This window comes from Drosophila eugracilis, unplaced genomic scaffold (genome assembly GCF_018153835.1).
Source record: "Drosophila eugracilis isolate 14026-0451.02 unplaced genomic scaffold, ASM1815383v1 contig_75, whole genome shotgun sequence".
NCBI lineage: Eukaryota > Metazoa > Arthropoda > Insecta > Diptera > Drosophilidae > Drosophila > Drosophila eugracilis.
The window spans coordinates 3194614-3211198 of NW_024573645.1; the positions used below are offsets into that span (position 1 = coordinate 3194614).

Consider the following 16585-nt stretch of genomic DNA (forward strand, 5'->3'; position numbering starts at 1 on the left):
TATCACTTTAATGGTGATTTATTTAATCATTTCACTCTTCAAAAATAAATATTTCCTGTATTTAGGCCAAGTGTATGTAAAGCTTCGACTTTAAACTATTTCATGTTACTCTGTTTTTCTTTGCTGGCCAAGTTTTGTGGCTTTGTCTGTTCTTGTTGCAACATTTTAACCGCAAAACCAATGAAGCCATGCCAGCCGTATTTTATTGTTGTCTTTTTTTTTGTTGATCTTGTTTAGTTGGCCGAAAACGCATTGGGCCATAGCTATTAACCCTTATAAAACAGTTGTAAATTCATAAAAATTAAAAACCCATTAAATAATAATAATAAACTTTTTCATAAGAATCTTAACTTCCTCCTTCGCTTAACATTTTTTCCAGCAAAGTGAAAGTTGCCACAAAAGAAGGCCTTAACACATGGTCTAAATATAAATGCGATGAGTTCTCGAGGTATTTTAAAAGCAATTACAGGAAATCAAAAAACGTGACTCACGGAAGCTCCACCTTAAAAACAAAAAAGAAGAGGAGAATGAAAAGAGAGCGGGTCCGTTTAAACCTCTTGCCCAATGTTGGTGTTAAACTCAGCTTTCGGTGGCTGATTTTCGAGTAAAAAGTAAAGAGAGGCCTTAGTGGGTCACGGTGGACCAGTTTTGCAGTTTTTTTTTTATTTGCCAGACTGGGCAGGAAGAAATTTCGGTTGCATATCATTTCTTTTCTCTTTATTTTGATTTTTTTTTTCGTTGCAACGGCCTTTCTCCGCCCGGCTGTCATGCAACTTTGTGGAACCCCGTTATAAGCTGCAAGCGGTCAAGAGATCGGTTCTATATACCTCCTCTACCATTTAAGCCGCCCAGAGTACTAGGCATCCACGTACTCGGAGAACGTGTCTGGGCATCTGATTGTGCATCCCGAATCCCAGACGATTTCTTATGCAAATTACGACTGGGGTTATAATGCCCGATTTCCGCCGCCCCATTAGCATTGTCAATTTTTATGAGCCAGAGTCTCAGCCTGTACACCAGCCTATCATAATCCAACTCCAGCTGGCATTGCCTCATCGTTACACATTTCTCGGGTATTACATGATGATGATAATGATGATGATGATATTCATCAGCGTCTGGTTCGTCTTGGCTCGCGTGCAAAAGCCTTATAAAGAGTACGGATGGTTGGTTGGTTTTGTGGCAATCGAATGCTAGATGCTCTGCGAGCTGTAAGATGCTTGCCCTGAGATTGGAGGCTCTAAGTTGCCACAAATTGCTAGTTGAACGAATTTTCAATTGTTCCAAGAAATGTACTTGGCAGAGGTTTTTTCTAAGCCCTTTTGTTAATTCAGATCACAAAAGACGATGAAAAACTATTTAACACTTTGGCCTTGCGGTTTTGGGCTTAGATTTTTTGGCCCTTAAAGTGAGATCTTAAAAATCTTTATTAGTATTATATTAAATATGTATTTTCCTCATTAAGTTGCAGAGGTTAGCCAAACTTATTTCCTGATTTAAGCATCTTTTTTGCCAAATCATGAATTTCTCTGTAAGTTTGTTAAAATTTCAACATTTTTTGAAAACTTTCCCGGTTTAATTTTTCCTGTTCAACATTCCTGTTTACGTGTCCAGTTCAACTTTCAACTTGCCTGTCCAACTCTTTGACTTTGTCTTAAGTAATCGGCTTAACAAGTGGTTCCACTAGCTTGGTCAACCAACCAGTTCATTAAGCTTACCCTTTCAATTTGCCAGTTAACTAAGAGTGTTCCTTTTATATAATAGTTAATCATTAAACACTTAACTTAATCACTTATTCTTGCTTGTAAGTGCAACATAATCGAAATACCTTTTTGTGCAATTCATAGGGTATCCATCAACAAAGCTCTGCCACACATGCAACCCAAGCATGTTGGACCTTAAAAATGATGCCACAATAACGCGAAAATACTGAAAATCCATTTTCACATGACGCGCTGCAGGCAAATAAGTCTCAAAGTTTTCCACTTGCCATACAGTTGTCAACTTTGACATTCCAAATTGCCCCGTCAGATGGATTTTTTTTGGGGATTCAAAAAAAATTCAGTTCACAGCTAGTATTTGTTCTTGTTTTATTGCTAAGATTCAGTTCAACGTATCTGTATTTGTCTGCGAGAGAACATTATCTTGTATCTTTTTTAGCGCTTTTTTCGCATGTATCTAGACCAAGTGCCGACAGAAGATGTTGAGGGCTGGCTACTAGCTGGGAGGTAAAAAAGAAACGGGTTTTCATATGTGTAGTACAGTTCCATTTCCATTTTTCCCCTCCTTCTGCCACCTGGTAATTGAGTGCAATAGCCGGCCGAAAGGTGAGAGGCAATGATCGCTCTGAAAACAGTTAGTTCCGAGATGCCAATAACCCAGGAAAATGACGCACTCACCATCGGAATCCACCATGTATAGCTCGTAAATCTTGGCCGCTGTCCAGATACAGATACAGATACCTTTTGAAAACAAAAAGATATACGCTGACTACGACACCTTCTAAACTGGGCTAACTTACGTCGCTGGGTAGATAAAGGTATTAAGCATTTATTTATAATTGTCGTATAATTGTGGCGCACACAAAGCACCCGAAAATAACACTTGACTCAAATCGGGGGCAGTTCTACCGGGAGCTTTCCACCAAAGTTTTTTTTCTCGTTTTTCTATTTTTTTAGGGCACCGACGACAGATGGTTTCGGCTTTTAATTGGATTGAGCGGTGAACAAAGTGTTCTGGCAGATACAAATGTTGATAGCAAGTGGAAAAGCAAACAGCAAATAGAAAACATTAACCAGACTTGGAGTCAACTATTGACTTAAAGTCTTTGAAATTAGGCAACGACATAGATAATTTAACACATTTTCCAGTTTTAGGAAAGTTACTGGATTTTTAACTGGATTATTTTTATTATTTGTTTAATTGTATCATAACTTGCTTTTTATTGTTGGAAAATTAATAAAAAACTAACTAAAATTAGTCAGTCTTAATTGGTCAAAATGCCTTAGGTGTCAAAGAAACCAGTCTTACCAAAAAGTAAATGCCATTCTATTCATAAAGTATTAGGTTATAAATTATGGCTGATATAAATTCCAAAAGCTTCTTAAATATATGGCCAACATTTCAACAAAAAACAAGATTTTTAAATTTAAATGGTATATTTCTCTTGTTAAGACATGTGAATGAACCAGTTATAGTTTTTATTTATGATATTTGGCTTTACTTTTTGGCGTTTTTATAGGTAGTTACTTTTTTCCAAGTGCATTTCCTCAGATCTCTATTTGTTCCCACACATCTGATAACAAGAAGCGGAAACAGAGAGCGAGTAATTTACGATTCTCGAGACTTCCTTCTGGTCTTCTCGAGCGTTGAGCAACAAGTGGCCAGAAAGAACTCCAAACTTCAACACATCGCTCTCTAATCACATTAGCACACTGGCCAACAACAAATTGCCATTAGAATGATGGTGGATAATTATGCGACCCATGCAAATAGCCATTGTCTTGGCCCGGAATTGTGGGTTAGGGATCAGTCTTCTATATATATATATACGATATATAGTGTTTGTTCCCAGCCTCCCCCGAAGCGTGGCCAATGGGCCGTTGCGCAAGATTTATGACGCCTTCGAGGCAACAGCTTAGCTTCCGTTAACCATAGCTTTAACTTGAAGTTCTGTCAGCAATCTGGTATCTAGTATCTAGAGTCTGACATCTAGGTCTAGGTCGTCGGACTGTCTGACTGATGGCTGATGGCACGGCGGCCAGATTCGGTGTTCAGTCAACTAGAAATTCTTTGCCATCTATTTCTGTTGCCTTTTGCGGTTTGTGTGTCGTACTTACGAGTATATATATAATGCCTATACCAGAATATATATATATCCAACTCTATATATATACTGGCGCTTTTTTTTGGGCTCGTCGTGCTTTATAGCGTAGAGCCAATTGCAATTTGTCTGACGCCTTTGCCCAGAATTGCGGAAAATAGAAAATGAACTAAACGAAAACGAAATACTCTAAATGATCTTCGAAACTTCGATCTTTGACAGGGAACTATAAGTTAATGCTTGGGTATAATCTGTTTATGTCGGGGAAGTGAGAGGATTTATGGGGGTGCATTGGGGAGGTGATTAAGGTGAAATAAATAGTATCGGATTAATGGGAAACACTTAGCACCTTGAGAGCTGAGAGTTTTCAGCGCTTAAAAGCCGGTGTGATTCTGTTTTTGAAAGTTTCCTCTGGAAAAAATGTGTTAAACTTTATAGTTTAGTATTTAGTATTTAGGATTATTTACTAAAACAAAAGCTTTTCACCTTAAATTCTAACTAAAATACTTTTTCTAACACCCATTTTTTATGAGCTTTAAATTATGGTAATTACACCTTCAATAACTTTGTGGATAATGATGATTGATGATCAGTTTTCTACACAATATATATTAGTAAAGACTAAGTTAGAGGAACTCGTTTTCATAGAGTAATTTTTCATTGTAATTATCTTCCCAATTTGGAATTGAGATTTTTTGCATTGAGCCCTAAACTTAAGACAATAAATTATAATCAATAACGTAGAAAACTTTAATTGGCTGTATTGTTAGTAATGCAAAATATCTTTAAAATTAGAATTATAAGAAACTTGAAGAAGGAGTTTTTCTCATTTGGTAAACCCCAAAGTGCAATTTACTTAAACTTCTTACTATATCAGATTAACCCTTTCCAATTAAGGGTATCTAAATAGTGTCTGACAAAATGGGCTGAAATTGGGGACAGGCAAATCTGTTAACTATACACCGTGAATTTACCGCCCTACATCCTCCACAGCCACCCACCTCTTTGCCAACCAAAGTGCAACAGGGTCTTATTGGAAACTCGTTTCCGACCACCTTGGCTTTGTTTCTTATTAGCTCTTCAGCTTCTTAGTCAATTACTATTTTAATGCAAGCTCATTAGCCGAACACCCCCGCTGCGAAAAAGCAAAAGCAAAAGCTAAAAGTGAGAAGAGAGCCAAAGCAAACTTTGATATCTCTCCGCTGAATGGTCTGTTTACCTTTTCATAGCGTAATCAGCTGTTTTAGCTTAGTGAGAGCGCCTAAACAGCGGCTGAGAGTAAGAGAGAGTAAGAGAGAGAGAGTGTGTGTTGAGCAGCGGATGAGAGGATATAACTGTAAAGGCTATACTTTTTGTCAATTGATTGACAACAACAACGGCAACAAGAGAGCGCAGCTAAAGCAACAACTGAAGGCATTTTAACTGTGAACGAGCGTATTTCATACACAGAAAAAAAGTTCGGCGATTAATCTCACACATTCAAGGTACGTTAACATTGTGTTTGTTCATATATTTGGGTGGTAGGTTTGTAGAATATTGGCTTCTTGCTAATTTACCTCTCATAACGGTCAATTTTTGGTATTCAAACGACAATATTCTGATCAATCTTTTTATCTTTGGAATTACCAACAAAGGTTTTCTCAGTGTACTTGACGCTGCCGCTGCGCTCTGCCGCGGATTGAGATTTCTGCTTTCAGTTTTCCGTTTTCTGTTTCTGTTTTCAGTCGTTATCGGAACTTCGACGCGGTCGCTCACTCGTCCGCTGTCTCGGTGGGTTGTTATAGTTGCTTCTGCTTGCTACCTCCAAAAAAGCAGTCGCCGCTCTCTCTCCGGGCGCTCTCTCTTTTTTTGGGGGCTCCCACGCGTGCTCTCTCCCCTCAGAATAAATCGTTAATTGGCGATTCGCAAAAAAATATTGAAGAAAATGCAAAAGTTCAGCGAAATAATAATCGCGGTGTAGTGCAAAAAATATAACAAGCAAAGGAAATCAGCAACGAAAACAACAACAACAAAATAAGATACAGTGGTGCAATCAAGAAGCTTTCCGTGTTTTTCTCTGCGCGTGTTTGTGTGTTTTCCTATGCGTGTGCTCAAGTTCATGGTGTTTGTTTGGTTGTCAACAACAACAACAATAATAACATAAACAACAAACACACAAAATGACCAGGGAAATTTCTTCGACAATTTAAAGTGCAAATAAACTATTTTTAGCTAAAGTAAAACGAGAAACATAACTACTAGGGGTTTTTCTTGATACAATTAATAGATAAAATAACGTGAGCTTCTTAGGGTAAATCCCCTACTTAAGCTATCAATCAAAATTTAGAGCCATAAATCAATTTTATCAGTATTAAAAACTAATCTATAAATACCGAAATAATTTTCTTTTCTAACAAATATGAAAATGTTTGATAAAATACCATCCACATCTGCCTAAGGAACAAAAATAGTCACTAATAGTACTATTTTTACCACCAATCAACCCAAAATAATAAAAAATCATCAGGGGAATTTCCTTGCCAATATAGGGCAGAGAATCAATCATTAGCTTTTATCAATCTCGGGAGATGTTCTACAGCGCGCCAAACACGGCAAACTATGAGATACAGATACACGGCGTGTATCCGAATGTCGACCAAGCTGTTGCTATATATACACAAAGATAAACAGTAGTTAAAGCCCCGATTTTCGACCGATTTCGAGTGTTTTTCAAGATGTGACAACCATCTGGATGTGAATCTGAATGTCCAGCCTGTATCTTGTATTTGTATCTGTATCTCGTGGCGTCATCAGCGGTTGTGTTGATAAGCACTGATAAGCCACATACATATATATATATATATATATATATAATACGCTCCCTATCTGGCCCGACTTTGCGCTCTTTTCCTCTCTACCGCTGGGCGTTGAAATCAAGCGCTAAATGTCTGTTTTTATTTTGTCAGCGTTTTTTTTTCTTCATGTGTCTGTCTTTGCCGGCGACCTTAGACATCGTCAAATCAAATCAAAATTGTTGCCTCCATTTTGCGCGTTTAATTTGTATCAGCTATAATATATACCTCTATATATATAAATTAGATTCCCTCGGTGGAAATAGCTTTGTGTGCGACTTTATCAAATATGCAAAAGACGTCGTAATTAAAATGCAAAAGAAAACGCGAGTGCATAAATAATTGCCATCTTTATAATTGTATCTATTATAATTGCATTTAACTCAAAGCGGAAATACTTACAGCCATCATAAAAAGAAAAAATAACACAACTAAGAGATTTTCACATAACAAGGAGAAAACATCAAGCTATTAAAAAAGAAAAGTAAAACCAAACTACGCAATTATTGAATTTACATACAATATAAGGCCCGGGTAAGTTTCCATTTAGTTGAGCAAATTAATTAAGCTGTCTCTTATCTCTCTATGAATTTCCCATGAAATTGTGTTAACTACCCCCTACCGAACTCCTTTACCCTCCCCCCCCTCCTCCCTTTCATTGTTACCACAAAACTTTTTTCCTGGCCAACTTACGCAGTTGAAAATCAATAAGCTTTGACTCTTGCTTATTCCTGGCTGAACTCGCCGACGTTTTTCATTAGCAACAGCTGATTGCACAAGCTGCACCCACCGCCCACCGCTCCCTCCTGACCAGTGCCACTCCCCCCTCCGAGGCGGACCTTAAACCTCCACTCGTACCCCCCGCCACACCTTTGTTGAGCAAACGCTTAACCTTGGCACGCCTTCGCACACAGTGAACACACCTTTGCGTAGAACAAAAGCTGGGAAACTCGCTTTGAAAAACCTTCAATACAAGATTTGGATTTGAAAGATATGAGGCGGTAGGTTTTCCGGTTGCTTTAAAGAGTTTTTCGGTTGGTAATTCTCTCTGCAGGTTTCCTATAATCTTAGCCCTTTAAAAGGCTTACTTCAAGGATTCTCTTTTTTATATTATTTTAAAGTTAATTATATCACTTTAGCATTTTTGGAAACTATTTAAGTGCTTTATAAGGACTTCCATTATATCTCTTCATTAATATACCATAATTGCCTCATAAAACTGGTATTTATTAACGTTAAAACCATGTTTAAAAGCTAACTTAAATTTAATTTAAACGACGTGGTTGAGTTTTAATTAATATTAGTTCAAGATGTTTTCCGGTAATATCTTTTTAGCTTATTGCTAATTAACCATTATTTAGTCAGTTTAGCTAATGAAATGGTTTTTAAACTTAATAGGTCATATTAACTTTTTATAACTATATTAACTTTTTAACTTAACAAAACTTTAACAAAATAGTTAAAATCTGATAAAAAATACAAATGTTTATTAAATATCTTAGACTACCAACTCTTCCATTCTTTCAATGAGTTAATTCGTTCACTTCCTCCGAGGCCCTACTGTATCCTTGGTTGGGAACTCTGCTTTCTCCGCTCGAACGGTTTGTTGGTGTTTTTGTTTTCGCTGGCCTGGCTTCCTGGCGCCTCATTAGTTTGGTCCCCGGCAGCCGGATTGTTTGCCAGAGGCTCAGCCATGGGACGCCACTGCCACTTCCATTCCCCACCAAATGTCTCAAGTGAGATGCATTTGCCACTTCATCATGTCAATCAAAGTTAAAGTCTCTCTCTCCCCCCTTGAGTGCAATCGCAAGGGGGGGCGTGGCGAAAAGGAAGGCAAAAGGGGAGTGGCAGACAGTCTCTTTCTAATCAGGCCAAAAGTGAAGGAAACGGGCCTCAATAACAAACCCATACCCATAAAAGCCGTATTATAATCAGCTTTTGCTTGTTTTGACGTTTTCAGGACATGCGTATCCTTTTCTCTCTCTCTTGTGCAGATTTGCTCTCTTTTAAAGGGAACTCTCTTTAGTTATTCTCTCGGAGAAAAGCTCCACCACGTGATTCTACTCAGCTGTCATCAGCTGTACTTTGACTTTCATTAAACTCCTGCAGGCGAAAAGCTTGACTTTACAGCTTTTTCATATTCTAAAGCTCTTTTAGGCTCTGCATTTACGTTTATATATATATTTACCTTTTGTCTTTGACCACCTGTTGATGTCATTTTAGGGGCTCTTCACTTCTTTAGAAAGTTTCTTTCTTTTCGCGGCTAGAATTTATGCAAATGCTAGATGTTAGCTTGTAGTTTGATGCTAGAAGTTAGCTTGTAGCTTGTAGCTATAAAAAGATCTGAGATTGATAGGTTAAAAAGCAACCATTAAAATGATTCTCTCATGGTGAGCGTTCTAACATTTTTCGTGGCTTAATCTTAATCATTTAGCTACAGTGGGAAAAAAAGTAGAGATTATCTCTCCTACTTGCAAATTGATTAATCGAGTGCTTATTAAGAGAAGAAAACTTTTATAAGTTCTTTAAAAATAATTGCCTCCTTGCAAAAAACTTCATATAAGAAAAACAATTACTTCCCCTCTGCGTGGGTTTTTCTCACTTTTAGCCAACTCTTTTCCGCTTACTTTCACTCCAAACTACAAACTCCATACTCAGCGTTCTAAAGTGAAAGGAAGTGTGTGTTAGTTTCGAAGTTGATGCCACAACGATGCTTTCTAAATGATGATGATGATCACTTAAGACCAAGCACTTGCCATTCACAATTACCCACGCTCTGATGATACATTGTATGATGTCTTGTATTACGATATAAACTGGTATATATAGAGCAGCACCCACGATATAAAACAACAACAACAACAAAGGCAACCACTGACCGACAAACATTCTATTTCAATTAGTGTAACTGACCTATGCCATTTGCTATTTTGCAATTTTCACCACCGACACCGCCAGTGGAGGGAACATTAATCAGCACGATTTCAAGCCGTTCGGGGTTTTTGTTTACACACTCGGGCATTCATGCACAGCTCTGGTCTTAATGCCCAATGCCCCCGGAGGCAGTCTGGAAATAAAAAACCAAAAAAAAAAAGTGTATAAAAAACCAAAGCCAATAGCAAACACAAATAGTACTCAAAACTCAAAACTCGTACTCACACACCAGAAGACAGTTTTGGCCATAAATATCGCGTGAAACTGCCGCATTGTTTTGGCTTTTCAGATTTCGATTTCAATTCGACCCATTGAGAGTTCGCATTGCTAGTAGTTTTGCCATTCAGCTGGTTTTTTGTTTTCCCCGTCTAATGGCTTTTTAATATGCCAAAAAAGTAGTAAAAAAAAATGATAATTTTCTATATTTATAGAGTGCAAGGGCCGTGATCGTGTGGGAAATCTGAGTTTGTCACGCCTTTTGATCTGTCTGACGATATAAAGTTACAAAAATCAAGAAAAGGCAAATAGAGAGCTAATTTACATAAGCTACCAATAGATCGTATGAGTAACTTATGAGATGAAAAGCTGGGAAAACTTTATATTAAGTTATATATTTGGCAAATTATGGATCAAAAGTCTGTAAAAGGTTTTTAAAAAATTCAAAAATTCGCATTTAACCATTCCCAGCTTTGAAATGCAATTTTCCACTTCCTTTTCATTATTTAATTAAAGTTGTATATAGGACATCATTACCATTAAAATGATGAATCCTCAGTTACCGTTTTGACCAGCTCATTATCCGTTTGAAGTTCATAAATAACATTGAATCACGCAACGTTTTTATCGTATAATCGCTGGGGCATCTGTCATACATCCATCAAAAGATATATATATATATCTGATATATATATGTATAAGTTGATCAATCATAGTTAATGCTGTTTGGCAGCGTTTAATTGCATTCAATTTGATGAGTGGTTGGTCACGATTTATGTAAGGCTTGGAAATTTTGTAAATAAAAAGCGGAAAGCTCGTCATTGTTAACGGCATGCGATATATTATTAAAAAAAAAAAAACAAAATAAAACAGTTATTTGTGGCATGCATCATGTTTAATATTTATTAAACGTCGTCGTTTCAAGACCAATTTACAGTTAGTTTGACCCACCCACAAACCGGATTATTATCATATTTTTTCGTCAGCCACATTTATTTCCTCGTTTTTTCGGGTGTTTTTGTTCTGTTTGACTTACTGCTAACTGTTTTTTTTATAGCATTATTATAGGTGTAAACTATACTGCTAGGGTATTATGCAATAAAACAGCAAACAAAACGAAATGTATATTTAAATAAATGTTGGCCAGCGAAATTTGTACGGCAAACATGAAAAACCATTAAATCCGTAAAAAGTGTGTAAACTTCAGTTTTTTTCACGCCTCTCAAGAGTTATCTTTGACATGAAAAATTGAGTAATTATTTATTATTTTTGTACTTTTTTGCCTAATGGCATTTTTATGGCATCTGAACTTTCTATAAGTGGTAAAGAAAGTTGATTTTTTGGCAAAAATCTTTGTTTCCACAAGCTTTGTCCAGATGGCGCTAATGTTTACAAGGAGCTTTGTCCTGTTTAGGCGTCGAAATCCTTTGCAAAGCTCACTTGTTGCTTTGGGTCTTTGGGTCCTTTGTGGGTCAACAAGTTGAAGGCAAATGTTGACTTCAAATGGAATTTCCACAATAAACAAAGCTTTGCTGGTTTAATTGATAAGAAATTGTTGCTTGATAAGGCTGTTCTAGTGGGGAAGTCATAAGTAATCGTTGTGCTTAGTAAGTATTTATTACTGGGATTTTTTAAAAGGTTTTCTAGACTAATTTTTTTGATTTTAGAAGTATTTCATTTCCGTAGAATACAAAATGAATCTAAAATCAAACCAAAGAAAGGAAATCAATAACACTGCTTTTATATCATTTTCAGCGTGATCTTTTTTCCTCTTTGATATAAAATGCAAAATACATCACAAAAGACAAAACGTGCATCGCACAAACAATCACAAATAATAACAATAACTACCAATAGTAAATACAATCACGAGTTGAAAAAATCATTAAAAATAAACCAAAATGTTTTTTGGCATAAAATTGTGAGTTCCACGAAATGTCACGTTTTATGTAACATTCGTTTAGTTTTGGTTTTAACCCAAAGCTTTTTGTTTAACAGAAATATATTTGTGCCGTATTAATAATAAATTGCAGCAGCTACCCAAACAAATTTTAAAAATAAAAAAAAAAAACAATTGTACAAATGACAATTGTTACTGGTTAAGAAAAAAGTCGACTTTAAAACGACTTTACCGGCAGCAGGAAATTAAATTTTGAAGTTTATAAAAACCGCTGCGTACACAAGACCAATCAAAATAAATGCTGGCGCTGGTTTAAAAACAATGCAAATATCGAAATCAAACGTATAAAGAATAAAAAATAAAAAAAGAACACAAAGCTTTAATAAACATGAAAGAATGCAAATAATATGTAAACCACATAGAAACGTGCGATCGAAGATTTGCATTGAATTTAAATGAGTTAATTGATGGAGAGAGAGATTAATGCTATTTGTTTTTTATTTTTTATAAAGAGAAGAACTGTTTGGCCATCGAAAAAATAGTTTAAAGGATTTGTGAATGAAATGAACTTAAATAAAAAAACTTTATTGACTTTCCAGTCTTTAAACTTTGATATAAATTTAAATTTATTGCTCAGTAATTTATTTATACGAACAACTAGGGGATTTCCCTCTCAGCTAGCGTCAGCAAACCCGTTTCTTTAATGGCTGTTAAATGTCTTCAACTCAAAAGACATTCATCTTTAAACTCTCAACTAGCCAGCCCCACAGTTCAAGTTAAAAATAACTAAAAAGCTGTTTTAAAATAAAAACTGTGTCAATGAAATTTGCGTGTCTTAAACTGCAATTGTTTGGTCTTTTTCTCGTAAAACTCTAGCCAGAGATAGTCAGAGTTATTAGCCCAAGTTCCGAGTGATTCACTAACTCGTTTAGTTTCCCATTCGATCTATAAGATCGCCTCGAGGCTGTGAGTATCTTCTCAATATAATTAGTTTGTTCGTTTGCCTCTACTAATTATGCTGAAATATTCAGCTGGAAACAAGTTAAACTCGTCGCCTTGTCCCTGTGACTTAGACTTTGACGTCGGCTCTGACTTTGAGTTTGGCGCTTAGTTGATGGAGTTTAGAGCACTAACACACCTCCCAAAAAAGTGAATTCTTCCGAAAAACGGTGTTAAATATTTCGAATAGCTGTAGCTAGTTCTAAGCCGCATTAGTATGCAGAGCATTGTCCCGAGTCGTGGATTCGGGTTTGAGGTTTCTCAACGGCGGAGCAGGAAACATCCACACCCGGCACATGCCACATGTGATGGCTTCCATTTCTGGAGGTGCTATTTGATATGGATGGCCTGTCGTCGGGTTAAAGTTGTTGTATCATTTATGGCTTAGAGAGAGAGAGTACTTTCAGAGGGGATTTATATTTGTTTTGATGAGCGACAGTTATGAATGCACTGAAATAATTGATTTTGCTTGGGTTTTCTTTAGTTATTATTAAGAAAAGTTATTGTATTTGACGGAATATTAAGTATATTATCTATAATCTAGATAGAACTTTATCTTTTACATTCTACAGTCCATTTGTGACTTCTTTGCTTAAGAAATTCCTTCACAGAACTTAATGTTATATCTTAACGTGTTTAAAAAATCTAAGCCTTGGCTTCTTGTTGATATTTTGTTTGTGAACAGTCTTAGGTTTTAGGTAAGCTATTTGCCTCAAACTAGATATTAACTTTAATAACTAAAAATCTTATCACTTTTTAAACTTTTCTTTGACTCATTATTAAGTGCATAATCTTCTCATTTATGTATATTGACTTTTCCTTTGACCTTTTTAATATAAGCCCCAAGCTTAACCCTCAACTTGCTGCACCCATTTCTTGGCTTTAAAAAGTTGCCATATCATGATGGGGAGTTTTCTAATCGGTCATTGGCCTGATTTCGTTTTAACCATTATTATTGAGAACTGCATTGACCGTTAAAGGGGCATTGGAATTCCATCTTATATTGTCCAGATTCTTTCATTAACTGGCCATACAAAATACGCAGCCATTTGAGTGCATGATTAATCAGAAATATACTTCTAACAGGCAGTGTTGATGGAAAAGTGAGAATCATTGTTCCGATGTGTTTGCAGCTTAAGCTAATGAAGCGCATTAAACGGAGCCAGAATGTGTGAGTGTGTATCTGTATCTTATAGATACTTTGGGCAGACTGCTGCTGCTTCCTTTGTTGGTCTTGTCAGCTTGTTTTGTCTGTTAGCTTGTGCTCTGAGCCAGTGACACAGAACGCCGCCAGAGAATGCCACAAGATGGGGCAGAGAGACAACAAACACAAGCAGAACACATCTGGGGCGAAATGGGTGGAAAGTTCGGTTCTGGTCCGCTCGGAAAGGTTAATGAGTTATAAAACTTATGGCACTTACTTTGTTTAGTGTAAACGATACGCATTATTAAAATGCCTTTATGTGTCTGCTGGTCGTCTCCTTCTGTGTGTTTGTTTGTTTGCTCTCTCTCTATGTCTCTGTCTCTGTGTGTGTGTGTGTTTAATTTTCGTGTGTCAGATATAATTTGGTTTTAGTAGACTACCGCTACAGATATATAGCTTGTCTTTATGCCTGATGCTTTCTTGCGGCTTTTGTTACGCTTTCCAGAACATGACTCGGAATTTTCGGCAGAGCTTTCGTTCTTGTCTAATTCCACACGGCATAGGCAGCAGCATGTAGAATCAGCTTTCTTAACTGATGAATAAAGACATCAGCGAGCGGTCGCAGTCGTGGTAAACATGGCTTAAATGCCATTTAAAGAGTCAGAGCGAAATGGCCCCAGAAACTGTGTCAAACCTTTTTGTGTGTGTTTTTTTTTTAGCAGAGGAGAAGAATAAGTGCAGAAGCCGAGAGCCAAGAACTGAAACAGAACAATGCCAAACGTAAAAATGGGGGCCAAGAAACGGGGCAGCATTTAGGCAGTCAAAAGGTTGCAAACACACAAAAGCGTAACTGTGCAGCCAGATTCTTTGCCACCTTTCTTGTCTTTATTTTTGGTTCTGTTTTTCCTTTTTTTCTTTTTGCAGGTTGTAATTAAATCTTATAGAATGTCTGGTTGTTAGGGGGGTTTGGCCAGAAATAAGCCAACACTCTTTCCCCACCTTTCTCCTACTAACACGTGCGTTTTCTGTCCAATTGCAGCAACATCGCTTTCGGCCATGCCTCAGTTGCTTCTACGCTGCTCTTTATTATTACTTGCCTTTTTTTGGGTTTTTAGTTTTTGGTTTTTTCTTCTATTTTTTTTTTTTTTTTTTAGTTCTGAAATAACCGTACTTAAAAAGGCAACAGGCCAACCGCATCAACCAGCCAAAGCCTAGCCTTAAAATATCCACTTAACCAGCGCAGCTGCAGCGTAGCCCTAAATGGGCGTGCCTAGAGCTTTAACCCCTGCCATACGTCCACCCACAGACCTCTACCTCTTTTTTTTTTGTTTCTTTTTTGTAGAGAGTGTGTGGCAAGAAAGGGCAGACACAGGGGCCACCACCTTGAGGTGCCACTTTCGGTCGAAGCTAATTTACAGTTGGGCTTGTCTAATGTCTAATGGTTAAAGGTTTCTTTGCATACTCGAAGTTATGTAAGTTTCGGTTGTCAATGAAAGAAAATAAGTGAAATTTTGAAGAAAATGAAAGATGAAAAATGTGTAGGCATTATTTATTTTCAGCTTAAATCATTTTCAAAAAATTATTTTGCTTTATTTTTGTTTTTTCCTTTTGGGTAAGGTAATAATGAGTTCTCAGCTCAGCAAAGTGTCAAAACGTCAAATGTGATATATGATAGTGATTGGGTAAAGGCACACGTACTATTCCTAGTTTGGGAACTTACTTATAATTAACTGGTTTCCTCTAATGAGAGGTTTTGTATAAGCTTAAAGCATAATCATGTTAAAAAATCAATCAAAAAGGAAAAAAGAGGAAGAATCTTTGGGATTAGTCTAGCAAATTCTACATTTTGTTAACTAAATCTAACATTTTCTTTCATTTTACCGCTCAATTTCCTAGAACTCATTTCTCACACTGTACATTTACTTAACTTCTTTGACTTTTTCACCCCGCAAAACCAGATTGAATTGTAATGAAATTGCGTGGTTGTGGTCAGTTGATGAGTTTGACGTCAAATTGTTTTATTTTTGGATATTTTTCACTTCGTTCATGTCGATGGAAATCAACACAAATTGCCTAAATGAAGATGGACAACGGGGCGGGTATACTTTAATTGCTTGATCTATGTCTGGCTAACAATTAAATTAGGAATATCTGCCATTGACTGAGACAAGACTAGTGCAACTCGCTAACTTGTGTATATTTATATCACTTTTCAGTTTGAATTTAGCAAGCAAGAGTAGCTAATAGATGCATTTACAAACTGACATTGAGTGCGTTGAAGGCCTTAAGGTAAGCAAATTTATTGGGCCATTAAGAGCATTGAATTTCAAAGTCAAAATCCGATTCGCATTACCTTTTACCCAATGCATGCAAGAATGCATTTGCTTAGGTACACTAGAAAAAAGAAAACTAAACTAAGAAATTAAAAAGAAAATACAATTTTTTTTGTTGATTGAAATATTTGGCTAGTTAGCTTTGACATTTTTCTGAAATAAAAATAATTTGTAACATTAAAACTGATTAATTTGTTAGAAATTTTCTTTTATAATAGCTTACCACAGTGCGGTTGAGTTTTCGGATAGATATGCACTTGGCTAATGATTTGTTTAGCTCTTGAAAGCCTCCCCTCGTGCGTTGATGTAATTACGTCTGTTGTGGCCATTAAATCTTTATTTACAAACATTTCTTCTTCTTTGGCCTGGGAATTTGTATTGAAATTCTAGCAAATACAAATTTAA

The 16585-nt window shown here is 36.5% G+C and overlaps 1 protein-coding gene across 2 annotated transcripts in view; it reads left to right on the plus strand.

The window, feature by feature from the left end:
* The first annotated feature begins 5540 nt into the window (after positions 1 to 5540).
* Positions 5541 to 16585, plus strand: part of LOC108116625 (extracellular serine/threonine protein CG31145) — a 68646-nt gene continuing 57601 nt past the window's right edge. For both annotated transcript variants that reach the window (XM_041819514.1, XM_041819515.1), the window contains exons 1-2: positions 5541 to 5593; positions 6902 to 7188. The gene's annotated coding sequence lies outside the window, so the exon portion shown is untranslated. The remainder of the gene's footprint in view (positions 5594 to 6901; positions 7189 to 16585) is intronic.